Source organism: Oncorhynchus mykiss, chromosome 19 (genome assembly GCF_013265735.2).
Source record: "Oncorhynchus mykiss isolate Arlee chromosome 19, USDA_OmykA_1.1, whole genome shotgun sequence".
Classification (NCBI taxonomy): Eukaryota; Metazoa; Chordata; class Actinopteri; order Salmoniformes; family Salmonidae; genus Oncorhynchus; species Oncorhynchus mykiss.
Window position 1 is genome coordinate 19455406 of NC_048583.1, and position 20628 is coordinate 19476033.

The following is a 20628-nucleotide window of genomic DNA, read 5'->3' on the forward strand; positions in this document are numbered from 1 at the left end:
CATTTGCGCAAAACTGAAAGCGCGAACCACCACTTTTAATCTTGGCAAGGCAACTGGAAACATGACCGAATACAAACAGTGCAGCTATTCCCTCCGCAAGGCAATCAAACAAGCAAAGCGTCAATATAGAGACAAAGTAGAGTCGCAATTCAATGGCTCAAACACAAGAAGAAAACCAGACCCGTCTCAGACATCGACGACTTGCTCCCAGAGAAATTAACAGCTTCTGCATGCGCAGACCAGCTGGCTGGTGTGTTTACGCACATATTCAATCAATCCCTATCCCAGTTTGTTGTCCCCACATGCTTCAATTCATTGTTCCTGTTCCCAAGAAAGCTAAGGTAACTGAACTAAATTACTATCACCCCATTGCACTCACTTCTGTCATCATGAAGTGCTTTGAGTGACTGGTCAAGGAGCATGTCACTTCCACCCTACCTGATACCCTAGACCCACTCCAATTTTCTTACCGCCCCAATAGGTCCACTGACGATGCAATGCTTCCAACTCAATCATCAAGTTTGCAGACGACACTACAGTGGTAGGCAAGATTACCAACAACGACGAGACAGCCTACAAGGAGGAGGTGATGGCCCTCGGAGTGTGGTGTCAGGAAAATAACCTCTCACTCAACATCAACAAAACAAAGGAGCTGATCGTGGACTTCAGGAAACAGAAGAGGGAGCACCCCCCCATCCACATTGATGGGACAGTAGTGGAGAAGGTGGAAAGTGTTAAGTTCCTCAGCGTACACATCACGGACCAACTGAAATGGTCCACCCGCGCAGACCGCCTCCAGGAGTCTGAAGAAATTTGGCTTTTCACCTAAAATACTCACACACTTTTACAGATGCACAATCGAGAGCATCCTGTCAGGCTGTATCACCACCTGGTACGGCAACTGCGCCTCCCTCAACCACAAGGCTCTCCAGAGGGTAGTGGGGTCTGCACAACGCATCACCGGGGGCAAACTACCTGTCCTCCAGGACACCAACAGCACCCGATGTCATAGGAAGGCCAAAAAGATCATCAAGGACAACAACCACCCGAGCCACTGCCTGTTCACCCTGCTATCATCCAGAAGGTGAGGTCGGTGCAGGTACATCAAAGCTGGGACTGGGAGACTGAAAACCATCTTCTATCTCAAGGCCATCAGACTGTTTGTTAAACAGCCATCACTAACATAAAGAGGCTGCTGTCAACATACAAATCTCTGGCCACTTTAATAAATGGACTTCACTTTTTCACATATCCTACATTCCTCATATGTACAGTATATACTGTTCTATACCATCTACTGCATCTTGCCTATGCCTATCATTAGTCACTTTAAATAACGGCGCTATAATAATGTTAAATTCAAACAAACGCTATATAGCCTCAAAACATGGTTATTATAACCATACTTTTAATAACATGGATGTTCATTCCATAGCTCTGTCCATGAATTTGAGAGTGGTTACATTTCTCCAGCCCCTTCCCTAAATCTTTCACCTAAACAGGGGCGGGGCATTTCTTTGTTATTGTTTCAACTGCTGATTACCACTTTGAAAGGAAATATGTATTTATTGTAACACAGAAAGCTCAATCATTATGTTTCATAATTTCAACACTCTAAGAAAAAATAGTTCAAAAAGGGTTCTTCAGCTGTCCCCATAGGATAAAATTTTTTGGTTCTAGATAGAACCCTCTTTGGTTCCATGTAGAACTAATTTGAGTTCCATGTAGAACCCTCTGTCTACAGGGTTCTTCAATGAACTCAGAAGGGTTCTACCTGGAATCAAAAAGGGTTCTTCAATTATGAATTATGAATTGTGAATTATGAATTGTCCATGCGTGCCCATTTAGATCCCTGCATGAGACCAGTAATACTTTTGGAGATTGCTGTTGTTGGAAATGATTAATCCAGTTTAGCTTGATCCTTGTTGAAGATGCAAGTGAACCCTTATCATCATAGTAATGGCTGGAATGGAATGGAATCAAACACATGGAAATCATGTGTTTTATATGTGTGGTACCATTCTATTTATTCTATTCCAGCTTTGAGCCCATCCACCCCAATTAAGGCGCTAATGTGCTAATGGCCGCCTGTGCCATGTTTTATATTGGGGAAAAAACGATCTGCTTTTTAACCACAAATAGCAAGTGCTATTTTTCTTCTCAATGGCAATGATTTGATAGTCACATGATTGAAATTTGTCAGTAAAAATAGTAGTTAAAATATAATGAATCGTTCACAAACTGCACATCACTAGAACATAGCAACTCGGTTGCAGTTTGTATCTGTGCTATAATGGTTAAAATGTTCATAAAATGAAGGGGGAAAAAAACAAATATCGATATTGGTCGATATTACAAAGAAAATATCAGATATACGTACTGGCCCAGAATTTACACATCATAAGTGCAAAAACGGATGGAAAAATATGTAGAAATGATATTGGACATGAATCTTAAAACAGCTGGCCTTTTTCTGAACTGCTAATGGCCCATCCCTGTTCTATATGGTGATGCAAATATCTTAACCAAGGAACAGCTCTTTGTTCAGTAGCCATGATTATGTTAAATAAACATGGGCTGGGGCCTGAGACTGGGCTCTGCCTAGGGCTGTTACAATGACTGTATTACGAACACACTGACAGTAATGAATCATGACCGCAGTAAAGATCAACATGAACGTTGAGTCACGGTAATTTCCTCTTATGCACTCTGGATTTGCTAATGATCATCAGGTCGCTAATGTCCTGAGACTAAGGGAATTATTGTCCCTCTAACCACTCTCACGTCAATGCAAATGCAATCAAAATTATATCAAGCAGTATGTGCTTTTAAAACTCACTTTACAGTGATTGATCCATTTGAAGCAATAAGTTCCCTAACCACTCTCACCCATATAAATATTAGAGCTTATGCATAAGTATAGGCCTATAAACTGTATGAGCCCAAGCCCGAAAGGAAACCTGAAATAAAAGAATGATTGTGCCATTACACAATACATAGCCAACCCGCATATTATGCAAAGCAAAAAAAGTTAGCCTACAACTATAGTGAATTTGTATTTGATTTTGAATAGCCTAGTAATAGGGCATTTTTCATATTTTCATAATTAATAGGCTGATCACATTACCTTTAGCTACAGAATATTCTCACCACTGTGCATTTCCATCTCCTCTTTCTCCTTCATTATTTTTTCAAGTGTGCAAAGATAGGGGCTGTCAAAAGTTGAATGAAATACGTTTTGTTGTGATAACATGTTACTATCGATGTCCCCTAACAGATTTCACTTGGTTTCCTAAATGAAGCACTAGCTGTAGGAATGGGGTTGGAGAGCCAATAGCATACAGAGTTTGGGCGGAATATGTCCTGTCACTCAGCGAGAGGCTGCATGCTCCCCAAACAGTGGTTCAAGCGCGTATGGATTACGTATTTTTTTCTCCTGCGCCTGCCCATTTGACAATGGGCCATTCTAAATCAAAACTAATTTTACATCTTAGTAAAGACAAGATTAAATTGAAAATCGCCTAATGAGCGGAAATATGTTCAGAAGGCAAGCTTTTTTTTGCTACTTTCTCAAATCATCAATAGCCTATAGTTGCATCATACAGACCATTATATCTTGATTTCTAAGGCATTGTCTGCCATTCACAACTAACGTTGCCAAATAACTCTAAATCTAGTGTTTAGGACCTGTTTCAAATAATCACTTTTACGCTCAACATAGCCACTTCATATGTGCACCCACTTGGGAATGTGAAAAATATCCTTTCTATTTTATTCAGCTAAATTCAACTATACTTCTTCTTACTCTAAAATAAAATAATATAAAATAATGGCACAGGACTTATAAGAATATCTAGTCTGCTAATAACATCCAGTAGGCCAACTCATATTCTGTTCTTCTGAAATACATTTTCTTCATATTATAGTGTTTCTTTAGACCTGCCAAAAATAAATCATGGATTTATTGCGATGGTGTATATTCGATTGATTTATTAGACTTTTAAAAATATAGATGTTTAAAAGGATATTACCGTGTATGCGTGGAGGCCTGGAGATGGTATATATGCTTATGTTAATTAACGGTCAATTACTGTGAGACCGGCAACATTTTGCATGACAATAACCGACTGACAAAATTTCATGACAGCCCTAGCTCTTCCTTGTAGAACATTTCAAAGTTTGTAGGCTACAACAAAGGTACTTAGAAGCTGTTGTTGTTTAGAGTCAAGAGAATTTGACAGTAAATTCTCAAGAGACATAACTTTATACTTTGTTTATGCTCTGATTCTCTGGTACAGAGCCACGGCTGAAATTCTCTGCCATTGTGACTTCTTTAAAGAGTGAAGGAGCAGTTGCATATTGCTTGCACATTTCTGTGCAAGTTGATATTCTCGCAAACAAATGTTCCTTGCTCAGGATTTTTTTTGTCAAGCAGGTGTGTAGTTATTTTTTTTTTGCGTTTTTTTTAGATGGCCACCCCCTTTCCCACACTATTGTAGGTATGTTTGCATTGCTCTGGGTAGGTACCCATCAACCAGATCTAGGATCAGTGTATACTTCCCAAATCCTAAAGTTATCTTTGATAGGGGGTAAAAAGACTGACCATAAAAGTAGCCATAGCTTCCAGAGCCAACCTCATTCTGATGATTTCTCAGAAAGTTCCAGGCTGATGGTATAGGTGTTGTCAATAAACTTCCTCCGCCTTCAAAATAACAATAAAAACATTTATCAAGATTCATGGTGATGGAATTTGTTGTTTCTCTCGCTTATACTTTGCTATCAGACATACACTGCCTTTCGAAAGTATTCACATCCCTTGACTTTTTCCCCCAAAAAATATTCTGTTACAGCCTGAATTACAGCCTAAAGTTTTTATTTTGTTACAATGGCCTACACACTACCCCATAATGTCAAAGTGGAATTATGTTTTTAGACATTTTTACAAATTGATACAAAATGAAAAGCTGAAAAGTCTTGGGTCAACAGGTATTCAACCCTTTTGTCATGGCAAGCCTAAATAAGGTCAGAAGTAAACATTTGCTTATCAAGTTACATAATAAATGCATGGACTTACTGTGTGCAATAATAGTGTATACAACATTTTTTGAATAACTACTTCATCTCTGTACCCCATATAGGTATGTAAGGAACCTCAGTCAAGCAGTGAATTTCAAAATAAGATTCAACCACAAAGACCAGGGAGGGCACCTACTGTATTGGTAAATGAAAAAATAGAATTAAAAAAGTAATCTAAAATCCTTAAGAGTCTATTGAATGTGTCAATCTAAGGAACGTAAAAAAAAATCCCCATCAAAGTCTGTCAGTGTAAACTAGCGATATCACACCCGTCGGATTCTGCATATGCGGTGGAAGGTGGCCAAGCTACAGCGGTGTTTGTCAGACCATGAGACATTGCGAAAATTGGTTTTCCCACGAAAACGTCTGTAGAGTCGGTTTGGCCTACAAACTAATATGACCACTCTACAACCTTTACAAGTGTCATGGGATTCATCTGCAGGTAACCCATACAAAGAAATTGAAGTATGGAGGTAGTTTTGTGACAACAAAGGGGTAAAAATAGGTCAAAAAATATATATTTCTTATTTCTCCTAGATGTAGGACAGACACTTCAAAACCTTATTGTCTTTTTGACATTTATGAATGTGTTATTTCATGTGATTCAATGGGCAACAGTAGTAAAGGTCAAATTCAATATCTTATCAAATTATTTTTAAATATGTTTGTTTTAAACCTAAAGAGGTCCTAAATTTGTTATAAAAATGTGGAATTGATATGATGAAGTTATTAATTCCACTTTGGATGGTGTATCAATACACCCAGTCACTACAAAGATATAGGCGTCCTTCCTAACTCAGTTGCCAGTGAGGAATGAAACTGCTCAGGGTTTTCACCATGAGACCAAAGGTGACTTTAAAACAGTTACAGTGTTTAATGGCAGTGATAGGAGAAAACTGAGGATGGATCAACAACATTGTAGTAACTCCATAATACTAACCTAAATGACTGGAGGGAAAACAAAGAAGCCTGTGCATAATATTCCAAAACATGCATCCTGTTTGCAATAAGGCACTGAAGTAAAACTGCAAAACTTTATGTCCTGCATACAAAGCATTTTGTTTATTGCAAATCCAACACATCACTGAGTGAGACCTCATATTTTCAAGCATGGTGGTGGCTGCATCCTGTTATGGTTATGCTTGTCATCGGCAAGGACTAGGGAGTTTTTAGGGTAAAAAGAATTGGAATACAGCTAAGCACAGAAAAAAATCCTAGAAGAAAACCTTGTGCAGTCTGGTTTCCAACAGACCCAGGGTGGCAAATTCACCTTTCAGCAGGACAATTACCTAAAACACAAGGCGAAATATACACTTGTTGCTTACCAAGACAAAATTGAATGATCCTGAGTAGCCTGGTTACAGTTTCGACTTAAATCATCTTGAAAAATCTATGGCAAGACATACATAAATATATAAATATTGCACATTCCAAATTGTACATTCCAGGTGTATAGACTTACCCAGAAAGACTCACAGCTGTAATCGCTTCCAAATATGATTCCAACATGTATTGACTCAGGACTGTGAATACTTCGGTCAATGACCGATATTTGCATTTCCTTTTCAGTAAATTAGCAAACATTTCTAAAAACATGTTTTCATTTTGTCATTATGGGGTATTGTGTGCAGATGGGTGTAGCACAACAAAATGTGAAAAAAAGAGTCAAGGGGTATGACTACTTTCTGAATGCACTGTATAATGATAGATTCCTGCTATGTCTGATGTCCTTTCTTGAACAGAGTTGGTAACCTTCTTGATTGATTTGGCAGATAGACATGCATGATGTTAGGGGCTCAGGTCTACTTGGTGACAAGATCATTTCATGTGATATTATTGTATTGGTGAATTAACACCCACTGATTTTGAGAGGAATTTCGATGTTTGAGTCTATTGTTTTGACATTTCAAACGAAATTCTGTCAAGTACCTATTTTGATGGCTAAGTGATTAAATAACTTGATTTTAAGAATTTTGTTTATTTTTCACCCATTTGTTTTGATGGATTTTAAATGTGGAACTGCTATTTTTGAAGTTCAGTGTGTTTAAAGTTTGCACATACAAAAACTATTGAGTTTAAAATGATGAAATACACACACTATCATAACAATTGGATAATGATAACTTTATAAAGTAATGCTATGAAATCAAAATCCTCTGAAAATCCTTGCTTAAACAAAATTCAGTATCTTGCACGCCAATTTCCACTCACCTGAACTTCTTGAAATAAATAAATGAAGTCCACTTGAAATTGTACTCCCAAAGGGGCACAATGTGATGATCAACCAGGTATACAGGTCCAAAATTATAACGTCTTCTCTCTCTATCACCTCACGATCAGTAATGTCAGTACGACAGGAAAACGCAGGTATGTTCAATATGAATCGCAGACCATATTTACAGCCTTAATATGGCAATTGCTGATCAACTGGTTGGGTGGCTCAATGTCACCCCTTTTGTGTTGTTAGGCCCTCTTTCTAGTTCATAACCTTTCTAAACATTCCTCCACCCCGGCAAATCCATCTATCCTACCCCACTGTTTAGACATCATCAATGCCATCCGCCTATCTGTTGTTTTTGTTCATTGTCTGATTGCAAAAGAGGGTCAAAACGATTTGCCATACCGGTTATACCACAACTCACAGATAACTGCTTTCTCAGAGACACGTGCATAAATGTCTTCATGTAGACGAACAGACCACAATGCATTCCACTGAACAAAAATATAAACACAACATGCAAGAATTTCAAAGAATGTAAAGTCCATTCAGGATCCAAAGACTGGAATGGTCTTAACAAAACAGATTAACCCTGCTCATGGATAATTAATTGACTGCCAATCAAAACTTAGGATTTTCAGTTTCATTGAAATGTCTTCAAATATTTGTGAACTACTGAATGGTTCATCTGCTTTTGAAAAGGTACAATCTCTGATATTATAATCCCACATTGTAATATAAAAACACAAAGTCCTTTATTTACCTAACCTGAATCTGGCCGATGCATCTGTATTCATTATTATGGTTCTTATTATTAAGATTTGTATTTTATTCATTTATTTTTATATACTGAACATAAACATAAACGCAACATGCCAGAATTTCAAAGATTTTACAGAGTTACAGATCATATAATGAAATCAGTTCATTGAAATAAATGCATTAGTCCCTAATCTATGGATTTAACATGACCGGAAATACATACAGTGGGGATAAATAAAATAAAATGCAAATGAATTACTTAAAAATCATACAATGTCATTTTCTGGATTTTTGAAATGTACCTATGATAAAAATTACAGACCTCTACATGCTTTGTAAGTAGGAAAACCTGCAAAATCGGCAGTGTATCAAATACTTGTTCTCCCCAATGTATATGCATTTGTTGGTCACCGATACCTTTAAAAAAAGGTAGGAGCGTGGATCAGAGCATCCCAAACAAGCTCAATGGGTGACATGTCTGGTGAGTATGCAGACCATTGAAGAACTGGGACATTTTTATCTTCCAGGAATTATGTAGAGATTCTTGCGAAATAGGGCCGTGCATTATCATGTTGATACGAGGTGATGGCAGCAGATTAATGACAATGGGCCTCAGGATCTTGTGTTCATTGTCCGTAGATAATGCCAGCCAATACCATAACCCCACCATCACCATGGGGCACTCTGTTCACAATGTTAACAATGTTAACACAATGTTAACATGTTAACATTCTACACAAACTGTCAGAAACCGTATCAGGGAAACTCATCTGAGTGCTTGTCATCCTCACCAGGGTCTTGACCTGACTGCAGTTCGACGTCGTAACCGACTTCAGTGGGCAAATGCTCACCTTTGATGGCCACTGGCATGCTGGAGAAGTGTGTTCTTCATGGACGAATCCCAGTTTCAACTGTACCAGGCAGATGGCAGTCAGCGTGCATGATGTTGTGTGGGCGAGCAGTTTGTGAATAGAGTGCAACATGGTGGTGGTGGGGTTATGGTATGGCCAGGCATAAGATACAAACAACAAAGACAATTGCATTTTATCAATGGCAATTTGAATGCACAGAGATACCGTGACGAGATCCTGAGACCCATTGTCATGTTTCAGTATCTACAAAGTCATCTACACAATTCCTGGAAGCTGAAAATGTCCCAATTCTTCCATGGCCTGCATTCTCACCAGACAGGTCACCCATTGAGCATATTTGGGATGCTCTGAATCGACGTGTACGACAGCGTGTTCCAGTTCCCGCCAATATCCATCACCTTCGCACAGCCATTGAAGAGGAGGGGGACAACATTTCACAGGCCACAATCAACAGCCTGATCAACTGTATGCGAAGAAGATGGGTAGTGCCGAATGAGGCAAATTATGGTCACACAAGATACTGACTGGTTTTCTGATCCACAATCCTACCTTTTTTTTTAAAAGTATCTCTGACCAACAGATGCATATCTGTATTCCCAGTCGTGTGACATAAATAGATTAGGGCCTAATTTATTTATTTCAATTAACTGATTTCCTTATATGAACTGTAAGTCAGTAAAATCTCTGAAATGTTTGCATGTTGCGTTTATATTTTTGTTCAGTGCATAAATAAAACACAATTATGTTTTTGACTGCACTGGGCCTAAAAACAGGTCATTTTTTTTACCATTACAAATAAAAAAACATGAGCTGGCGCACACCCAGAGAAAATGATTTGATGTAGAGGTGCTGCCTGACGGAGAATAAACTATAAGCTATGAAAATAACTAAAGAGAGTCGCACACTCCATATATTAGCTCCCAGTAATTTATTGGATAAAGCACCAACGTTTCCACATCACTGTGCCTTCTTCAGGGTGAAAGGAGGCACGCAGATGCCGAAACGTTGGTGATTTACCCAATAAATTACTGGGTGCTAATATATTGAGTGTGCAACTCTATTCATTTTCATAATTGTTTTACCTTTAACATCAATTTTCTCAAAAAGTGTAAACTCAGATTTTTCAAATGTTTGCATATGTTCATGTTCATGTTCATGTTGTGCCCGTCATTGGTCATTTCAACCATAGAAATAGAATCCATAGAATGGAGTGATCCCTTCAGGACACTGTAATTTACAGTGCATTTGAAAAGTAGTCAGACCCTCTGACTTTTTCCACATTGTGTTATGTTAGAGCCTTATTCTAAAATGGATGAAATTGTATTTTTTCCTCATCAATCTACACACGATAATGTGTGACATAATGACTGAGTAAAGTACCATTTCAAATGTTAGCAAATTTATTTTTTTAAAACAGAAAAATCACACAATTACATAAGTATTCAGACCGTTTAGTCAACACTTTGTTGAAGCACCTTTGGCAGCGATTACAGGCTCGAGGCTTCTTGGGTATGACGCTACAAGCTTGGCACACATGTATTTGGGGAGTTTCTCCCATTCTTCTCTGCAGATCCTCTCAAAGTCTGTCAGGTCTCTCCAGAGATCTTTGATTGGGTTCAAGCCCGGCTCTGGCTGGGCTACTCAAGGACATTCAGACACTTGTCCCGAAGCCACTCCTGCGTTGTCTTGGCTGTGGTTCGGGTCATTGTCCTGTTGGAAGGTGAACCTTCGCCCCAGTCTGAGGTCCTGAAGGATCTCTCTGTACTTTTCTCTGTTAATTTTTCCTCGTCTCCCAGTCCCTGCCTCTGGAAAACATCACCACAGTATGATTCTGCAACCACCGTGCTTCACAGTAGGGATGGTGCCAGGTTTCCTCCAAATGTGACGCTTGGCATTCAAGCCAAAGAGTTCAATCTTGGTTTCATCAGACCAGAGAATCTTGTTTCTCATGGTCTGAGTCCTTTAGTTGCCTTTTGGCAAACTCCAAGCGGGCTGTCATGTGCCTTTTACTGAGAAATTGCTTCCGTCTGGCCACTCTACGAGAAAGGACCTGATTGTTGGAGTGCTGCAGAGATGGTTGTCCTTCTGGAAGGTTCTCCCATCTTCACAGAAGAACTCTGTCAGAGTGACCATCGGGTTCTTGTTAAACTCCCTGACCAAGGCTCTTCTACCCCGACTGCTCAGTATGGCCGAGTGGCCAGCTCTAGGAAGAGTCTTGGTGCTTCCAAACTTCTTCCATGTAAGAAATAATGATGGAAGCCAATGGGTTCTTGGGGACCTTCAATGCTGCAGAAAAGTTTTGGTACACTCTGTGCCCCGATACAAACCTGTCTCGGAGCTCTACGGACTAATCCTTTGACCTCATGGCTTGGTTTTCGCTCTGACATGTACTGTCAACTGTGGGACCTTATAGACAGGCGTGTGCCTTTCCAAATCATGTCCAATCAATTGAATTAATCACAGGTCGACTCCAATCAAGTTGTAAAAAAAATCTCAAGGATGATCAATGGAAACAGGATGCAACTGAGCTCAATTTTGATTCTATTCTAAAGAGTCTAAATACTTACGTACATTTTATTAAAAAACATTTAAATAACCTGTTTTCGCTTTGTCACTATGGGTTATTTAGTCTAGATTGATGACAGGGGGGAAAAAATGATTTAATACATTTTAGAAAAAGGCTGTAATGTAACAAAATGTGGAAAAAGGGAAGGGGTCTGAATAATTTCCGAATGCACTGTAACTGGTACACCATTGTATTTTAAACTGAATTGAAACTTAAAGGGCCACTTTTCAACCTCATATTCAATATCTCCAGGGCCACAGTTTTTCAAAAGTTGTCTATCTGGACTTCAGATATCGGATAGGATTAAAAGCATTGAGATATAATAAACAGAAAGGATGAATCGTGAAGAGGGTACGACAAAGCCTATTCCCCCTCAGGAAACTAAAAAGATTTGGCATGGGTCCTGAGATCCTCAAAAGGTTCTACAGTTGCAACATCGAGAGCATTCGGCCTCTGACCGCAAGGCACTTCAGAGGATAGTGCGTATGGCCCAGTACATCACTGGGGCAAATCTGCCTGCCATCCAGGACCTCGACACCAGGTTGTGTCAGAGGAAGGCCCTAAAAATTGTCAAAGACCCCAGCCACCCCAGTCATAGACTGTTCTCTCTACTACCGCATGGCAAGCGGTACCAGAGTGCCAAGTCTAGGACAAAAAGGCTTCTCAACCGTTTTTACCTGGACTATTTGCATTGTGTGCCTCCCCCCAACGCTGCTGCTACTCTCTGTTTATCTTATATGCATAGTCACTTTAACTATACATTCATGTACATACTACCTAAATTGGCCAAACCAACGAGTGCTCCCGCACATTGGCTAACCGGGCTATCTGCATTGTGTCCAAATGCCATCCCCTCTTTTTACGCTTCTGCTACTCTCTGGTCATTATATATGCATAGTCACTTTAACGATACCTACATGTACATACTACCTCAATAAGCCTGACTAACAGGTGTCTGTATATAGCCTTGCTACTCTTTTTTCAAATGTCTTTTTACTGTTGTTTTATTTCTTTACTTACCTACACACACACACACACACACACACACACCTTTTATTTTCCTGCACCATTGGTTAGAGCCTGTAGGTAAGCATTTCACTGTAAGGTTTACACCTGTAGTATTCGGCGCACGTGACAAATAAACTTTGATTTGATTTGATTTTGAATAATTGACCTGAATGGGGATACCCATTCTATTCATTCTATTTCTATTTATCTCTTCCTATCCGATAGCAGTAATGCAGATAGATAACTTTTGGAAAACTAGGCCCGGCCTCATACCAGTGTCTACATGTGTGAAAATGGTGTGTTTCTATGATGTGTGGTTAAAAATAATAAAAAGCAAGGTACTACAAAATGCTTATCTGTGACATTACAGGGCAGCAAGTAACAAAACCAGTTATTTTCAAAACCTGCAACTAGTTTCTAGCTATGGGGAGGGGAATTATCTTGCTCCACACATCACTGCTAATCTCATAGTGTTTTAAAATCATTTTTGAAGATGTCATCGGGTATAACTTTTTAACCTTCATTTTTTTTTTCTCACAAAACATAGAAATTCTTTGTTTTCACATATGTAAACAATGGACATAATGCAAACAAGGTTTAAAAGTGTTGGAGTTGTCCTTTAAACTTCCAATTATTACCAGAAAAATGGCTGCTGGTCCACACACCGTGGAACGTCAACTTAAATGGGGAAAGTCTATTCAATTATCTATTTTTCTATTATTTAAATAGGTTTCCTATGGAAGATTGACAGTTGAATTTAAAACAATGAATATGCTCACTCAAGTAAGCATTTTCTGATGTGTGGACATCCAACCATCTTTTTGGTACCATTTCAAAGTTAAAATGTAATTACATTTTATTAACATTTTAGTGAATTTATCAGCCAAAACATGACACCCACCCTGTATTCAAGAGCATAATGTGACTCAACCGATGATGGGCACTCTCCAAACACCTCAGATAATATAAAATATATTCTAAATTGAATATGAATTCAATCGGAGAGTATACATTTTACGATAATTGATTTTAAAGGTAAAATATATATTTTTTACATTTCAGGAAATTATAAATAATTTGATAACCCTGTTTGTAAGCTTTCAAATTATATCAAACTAAAACGTTTATCTTTTTCTGTGATGAAGATATGGATGTCTCATTGTAGGGTATGTAAAATTCGATATTAGTACAAAAATGTAGTGTCAAAATTCAGTATAGAGTGTAAACAGGATAATTATGACTCATTTCAGGAAACTAGGCGTATGTCACGGGTCACTACTTCACAGGAGAGCCATTTGAAGGTAAACGTTTTATCAAAATGTTTTTTTTTGTTGGCAGAAATGCCTTCTGGGACATATGAACTTTCATGTGCCTTAATAACGAACGTGAATGCCATCAATAAATATGAATAAAATTGTTAAAATTACGAGCCTAGTTGGTTTAGCCACAGAAAAAGCGAGCAACCTTCCCGCTAGCCAAGATTATCTCAGCCAATGAGTGGGCTGGACATGCTGAGAGATGAGTTCAGATTGGTCTGCCATATAGCACACTTCTTTCTCTTTGAGCTGGTCAGTTTGTGTAGGTAATCCTGTCTAAACCGGCTTAAAAAATATATAGTAGTAAAACTACATACGTGTTGCTCTCCACTTTCTGGAGGCCCAAGTTTTGAAATCAGTGGAATTTAACCTTTTGAAGCTAGGGGGTACTATTTTTATGTTTGGAAAAATAACGTTCCCAAAGTAAACGGCCTATTCCTCAGGACCAGATGCTAGAATATGCATATAATTGACAGATTAGGATAGAAAACACTCTAAAGTTTCCAAAACTGTCAAAATATTGTTTGTGAGTATAACATAACTGATATTGCAGGCGAAACCCTGAGAAAAATCAAACCAGGAAGTGGCCTCTATTTTGAAAAGCCAATGTTCCATAGCCTCCCATTGCTCCATTTAAAGGGATATCAACCAGATTCCTTTTCCTATCGCTTCCTCAAGGTGTCAGTCTTCAGAGATAGTTTCAGGCTTTTATTTTGAAAAATGAGCCAGAACGATTACGTCGCATCAAGCGGTCACATGAGTTTTGCTCGCACAACAGAATTTGGACAGCTATTGTTTTTCCCTCTCCTACTGTGAAAGACATTTGCAGTTGATATATGATTGATTATATATTTTAAAAACAACCTGAGGATTGATTATAAAAAAACGTTTGACGTGTTTCTGTGCACATTACGGATATTATTTGGAATTTGTCTGCGTTGTCGTGACCGCTCTTTCCTTTGGATTTCTGAACATAATGCGCCAAACGAACTGAGGTATTTTGGATATAAAAATAATATTTATGGACTAGTTTACTGTTCCCAGAGCCAAGACCGAGGTGAAGCGGGGTCCACGTCCCATACCCGAGCCGCCGCCGTAAAGGCGGCCCACCCGGACCCGGTTTCCCACTGGGTTTTTGTGGGTAGTTAATTTATGTTTAGTGTGTGTTGCACCTGACAGAGCTGTTTCGGTTGTCTCTTTGTTGTTTAGCATTTTAGTGTTCAGTTTCGAATAAACATGACGAACACGTACCACGCTGCGCTTTGGTCCTCACCTTCTTCCACCAATGGCCGTTACACACTGAGCATTTTTTACTTGAGAAATACAGCACCAAACACCTTAGCTAACTAAAACGTTCTTGTCAAAAACACCCAAATTAATTACAGATATCTTTGGGGGAAGTGATTGAGGCTTTGATACTATAGTGTCTCATGGGGGACAAACTTCAGTAACTGTCACATAAAAACCAAAGGCTGAAAATATTTTAAAAATGCGGAATCATTGTGGTTAAGTCGCTCTTTAATGTTTTGGCATTCAGGTCCAAAAAGTTTATTCCTGACCACTTCTAACATTGGAGGAAGGTTTTGTTCAAATCAAAAGGGTGCAGTCAGAAAGTGGTTGAAAGCATTGGGAACAACCCTGATGATAGTTATTCTAATATGTTACTTATGCTCATTGTTCACTTCTGAGCCTTATGTGAACAGCTCTCTACACTTCCAAATGTAGACATTAGACTATTGATAAAGATCAAAAGAGGTAACACTTTACATTACAGTACGGGTTCAAGTAGTAACTATATGGTAATACTAAATTACATATAACATGGCAACAACAACATGTAATAGTAACAATGGAAATATTACTTTTACTTATAGTATAATATAAATACTAAGTAATGTTTTATAAAAAAATAACCATGGTTTCATAAGCTTTACTTTTTTTTCTTCTTTTTTTTACTTCTGTTGACTGTATGGTTGCAATAACATTTGATTGTATAAATATCTGCAACGTCAATAGCAGGCGTGTATGGTATCTATTTTCCCTGCTTCAATGATCCTTTAGCCTATTAGAGCCCTTTTTCATTGTGAACACAAAAAAGCTTTGTGATAGCGGCATTGAGGCATGGAAGTCAACCTGTTTGGCTGCAATCTTTTCAACAGCTGTAGTGTTCTTCAGCATTAACACAAAATAAAATAGAAGCAACAAAAGAGTGAGTGACTGAGCAATTACCATCTCATAACATCCTAGTCACAATGCGCACAACTCCATGTTAAAGGACCCATGAGCAGCATTGTGATTTTCATAGGATCATCTTCGTGCCGTGGGGGAGATCGTGCCGTGGAGGAGATCTTCGTGGGCTATACTCGGCCTTGTCTCAGGGTAGTAAGTTAGTGGTTGAAGATATCCCTCTAGTAGTAGGAGGAGTGCTTAGGAAAAGAGGGTGGGGTTATATCCTGCCTGGTTGGCACTGTCCGGGGGTATCGTCGGACAGGGCCACAGTGTCTCCCAACCCCTCCTGTCTCAGCCTCCAGTATTTATGCTGCAAAGGTTTATGTGTCGGTGGGCTAGGGTCAGTCTCTTATATCTGGAGTATTTCTCCTGTCTTATCCGGTGTCCTGTGTGAATTTAAGCATGCTCCCTCTAATTCTCTCCTTCTCTCTCTCTCTCTCTCTCTCGCTCTCTTTTTGGACGTGCTACCTTGTCGCGGACCTGCTGTTTTCGACTCCGAATGATCGCCAATGAAAAGCCAACTGACATTTACTTCTGAGGTGCTGGCCTGTTGCTGTCACGACTTCCGCAGAAGTCGGTCCCTCTCCTTGTTCGGGCAGTGTTCGGCGGTCGACGTCACCTTCTAGCCATCACCGATCCTGTTTTTCATTTTCCATTGGTTTTGTATTGTCTTCCTTCACACCTGGTTCCAATCCCATCAATTACATGTTGTGTATTTAACCCTCCGTTTCCTCTCATGTCCTTGTCGGAGATTGTTTTGATTGTATGTGATGTGCGACGGGTTTTGTACCCACTTTGTTATTTTGTACATTTTGGTTGTTTTGGAGTTTTTCTACACCTGCATTGTTTTCTGTTTGGGGTTTTAGGCTGGGTTTCTGTATAGCACTTTGTGACATCGGCTGATCAAAAAAAGGGCTTTATAAATACATTTGATTGATTGATGTCAAATCGGGTGTCAAATGAGGGCCCTGGGCATCATTTATAACATTGGTTAACTCTCACAATAAATATATGTGCTACAGATGGCTATATCGGTCCGCTAATACAGGACAAGTAAAGGACCAGTGCACTACTTTTGTGAAAAAAAGGAAAACAATGTCGTTTTTTTATTAATATATCTTCTTTTTTTATTAAAGGGTGAGGCAACAACTTTAGCATGCCAACTTCCCCTGGATATGACTAGGTCTAGTGGTAACCTACACACTTTAAATTAAAGAAGATTCTGTCTGTTCACCTGTATGTTGTAAACCACACTCCTTTTTGGAATGCATAGAGCAAAAACTTGAAATTAGAATAGCGTATCTAATAGGCCCAATTAAATGAGATATGCGCATGGTAATTTGTCGTATTGCTACTTTGGGAATATTTACTCATCATGAACTGAAAAGATGAGTAATTTATTCTGCAAATGTTTTATGTTTATAAATGAAACATTGTCTAACTGTGAAATATGTATTATGATGTTAATTTGATTCCAACGGACATCGACTTTAGGTTAAGACATTTATAAAATGTTTAAACCCTTTTCTATCCTAATTATTAGGAATAAGCAAATGCTTTGATTTCTGGTCAAACCGATGGAAACGAAAACATCAGAAAAAGGTATTAGAAATACAAAACACAATAATGTTGAAGTAAAGATCATTGCCAAAGATCTCCACCTGGTTAAACATGTCTGGAAAAGGCCTGTGTCCATGCCAGGGATGGTGGTCTTGCGGTTTTCCACAAAGGCTGTTTTGACCTGAAAATGTGGCTTTTAAAATTAACTCTCCCAGTTCTCTCACTGTGATACTCATCTATCACCCCCCTACAACAAACAATGTATATTTTACTACAGAGTTTTATGAGCTGATCACCTCTCACCTGTCCTACCCTCTCCAATGTTGCTATCCTAGGTGATTTCAACATTCACATTGATTCAACAAAATGTTCCTCTGCCGTGCTTGAAGGCCCCCACCAACCTAGAGGACTGAGTGATCTTGCTCTTTAATCAGGTCAACACTCGCAAGGCTGCGGGGCCGGACGGTATTTCAGGGCACTGTTCTCAGAGAATGTGCAGATCATCTGGCTGGCATATTCACGGTAATCTTCAACCTCTCCTTTTCCCAGTCTGTAATCCCCTCTTACCATCATTCCTGTTTCCAAGAACTCTAAGGCTTCATGCCATAATGACAACAGCCCTGTAGTACTCACATCTGTAACCATTATGTGTTTTGAAAGGCTTTTTATGGCACACATCAACTTCATCATCCCAGACATCCTAGAACAACTTACATTTTCATACCGCCCCAAGAGATCTATGGGTGACGCAATCTCAAATGCACTCCACACTGCCATCACCCACCTAGATAAGAGGATGTGAGAATGCTGTTCATAGCCTCCCGGGTGGCGCAGTGGTTAAGGGTGCTGTACTGCAGCGCTAGCTGTGCCATCAGGGTCCCTGGGTTCGTGCCCAGGCTCTGTCGTAACCGTCTGTGGGGCGATGCACAATTGGCCTAGCGTTGTCTGGGTTAGGGAGGGATTGGTCGGTAGGGATCTCCTTGTCTCATCGTGCACCAGTGACTCTTGTGGCGGGCTGGGCTAGCCAAGGTTGCTAGTCCGCTAGCCACGACACATTGGTGCGGCTGGCTTCCGGGTTGGATGCGTGCTGTAGAAGCAGTATGGCTGGTTGGGTTGTGTATCAGTGTCACGAACCTCGCTGAAGATAGTTCCTGTTCGGGTGGTGGTCGTCGTCGCCGGCCTATTAGCTGCCATCGATTCCGTTTGAATTGGGTACACCTGTTTAGTATTAGGTTTTGTTTGTAGGGTATTTAAGGGCACTAGGCCCGCTGGGTATTTGTGCGGGCTTGTCATTGTTACTCTGTGTTTGATGGTGTGATTTATTTTCGTGTATTTATTCTCCGGACTAGTTTGTCCGGTTTTGGACTGGCAACATATATACGCCCTGTGTGTTGGCGTGACTGTTTTGTTGTGCTGGGGAATAAATTGGAAGAAACGACTGAACCTTGCTCTCTGCGCCTGATTCCACCCACCACACCTAGTTGTCCGTAACAATCGGAGGACGCATGACATTCAGCCTTCGTCTCTCCCGAGCCCCCGCACGGGAGTTGTAGCAATGAGACAAGATAGTAGCTACTACAATAATTGGATACCACGAAATTGGGGAGAAAAAGAGGTAAAATTAAAAAAAAAAAAAAAAGAGAATGCTGTTCATTGATTACAGCTCAGCGTTCAACACCATTGTCCCCTCCAAGCTTGGCACAAATCTTAGGACCCTGGGAATTAACCAATATCTCTGCAACTGGATCCCGGACATCCTGATGGGCTGTTCCCAGGTGGTGAGGGTAGGCAACATCAACACAGACACGCTGACCATCCCCTCCTGTACTGACCACACACACACACACATCATTATTAATTTAGCTTATTTCACGACCGTGGTTGACCTGATCACTGATGGTAATGAGCCTATAAGCAGGAGGTCATTGACCTGGCAATGTGGTGCCAGGACATTAACTGCTCCCTCAACGTCAGCATGACAAAGAGCTGATCGCTGACTACGGTAAACGGAGGGCCGAGCACATCCCCATCCACATCGAAGGGGCTGTGGTGGAGCTTCAAGTTCCTCAGTGTCCACATTACACAAACCAACACAGTTGTGAAGAAGGCACGACAATGCCTCTTTCCCATCAGGGGGCTGGAAAGATTTGTCATGGGACCACAGATCCTCAAAAGGTTCCACAGATGCACCATTGAGCGCATCTTGACTGGCAGTATCACCGCTTGGTATGGCAACTACTTGGTACATCACTGGGGTCGAGCTCCCTGCCATCCATGACCTTTATACCAGGCAGTGTCGAAGACTCCAGCCACACAAGTTATGGACTGTTCTCTCTGCCCACCCGCATGGCAAGAGGTGCCGATGCACCAAGTCTAAAATCAACAAGACCCTGAACAGCTTCTACCCCCAAGCCATAAGACTGCTAAATAGTTAGTCCAGTTAGCTATTTGGTTAACTATCTGTATCAACCTTTTTTGCTCCTCACATACGCTGATGCTACTGTTTATTATCTATCCTGTTGCCAAGTCACTTTCCTGTTGCCAAGTCACTTTATAAAGTGCTGTGAAAAGTATTTGCCACTTTTCTAATTGTCTCAACATGTTATCAGATCTTCAACCAAAACCTAATACTAGATAAAACGAAGATGAGTGAACAAATAACACAACAATGACATACTTATTTCATTTATTTCATAAACAAAGTTATGCAACACCCAATGACGCTGTGTTAAAAAGTAATTACCCTTTACACTCAATAACTGGTTTTGCCACCTTTAGCTGCAATTACTCCAATGAAATGCTTCCTGTAGTTGTTGATCAATCTCTCATATCACTGTGGAGGAATTTTGGCACACTCTTCAATAGAGAACTGCTTTAACTTAGCGACATTTGTGTTTCAAGTCATGCCACAATATGTCAATTGGGATTAAGTCTTCGCTTTGACTAGGCCATTCCAAAACGTCAAATGTGTTGCTTTTTAGGCATTCATGTAGACATGATTGTGTGTTTTGGATCATTGTC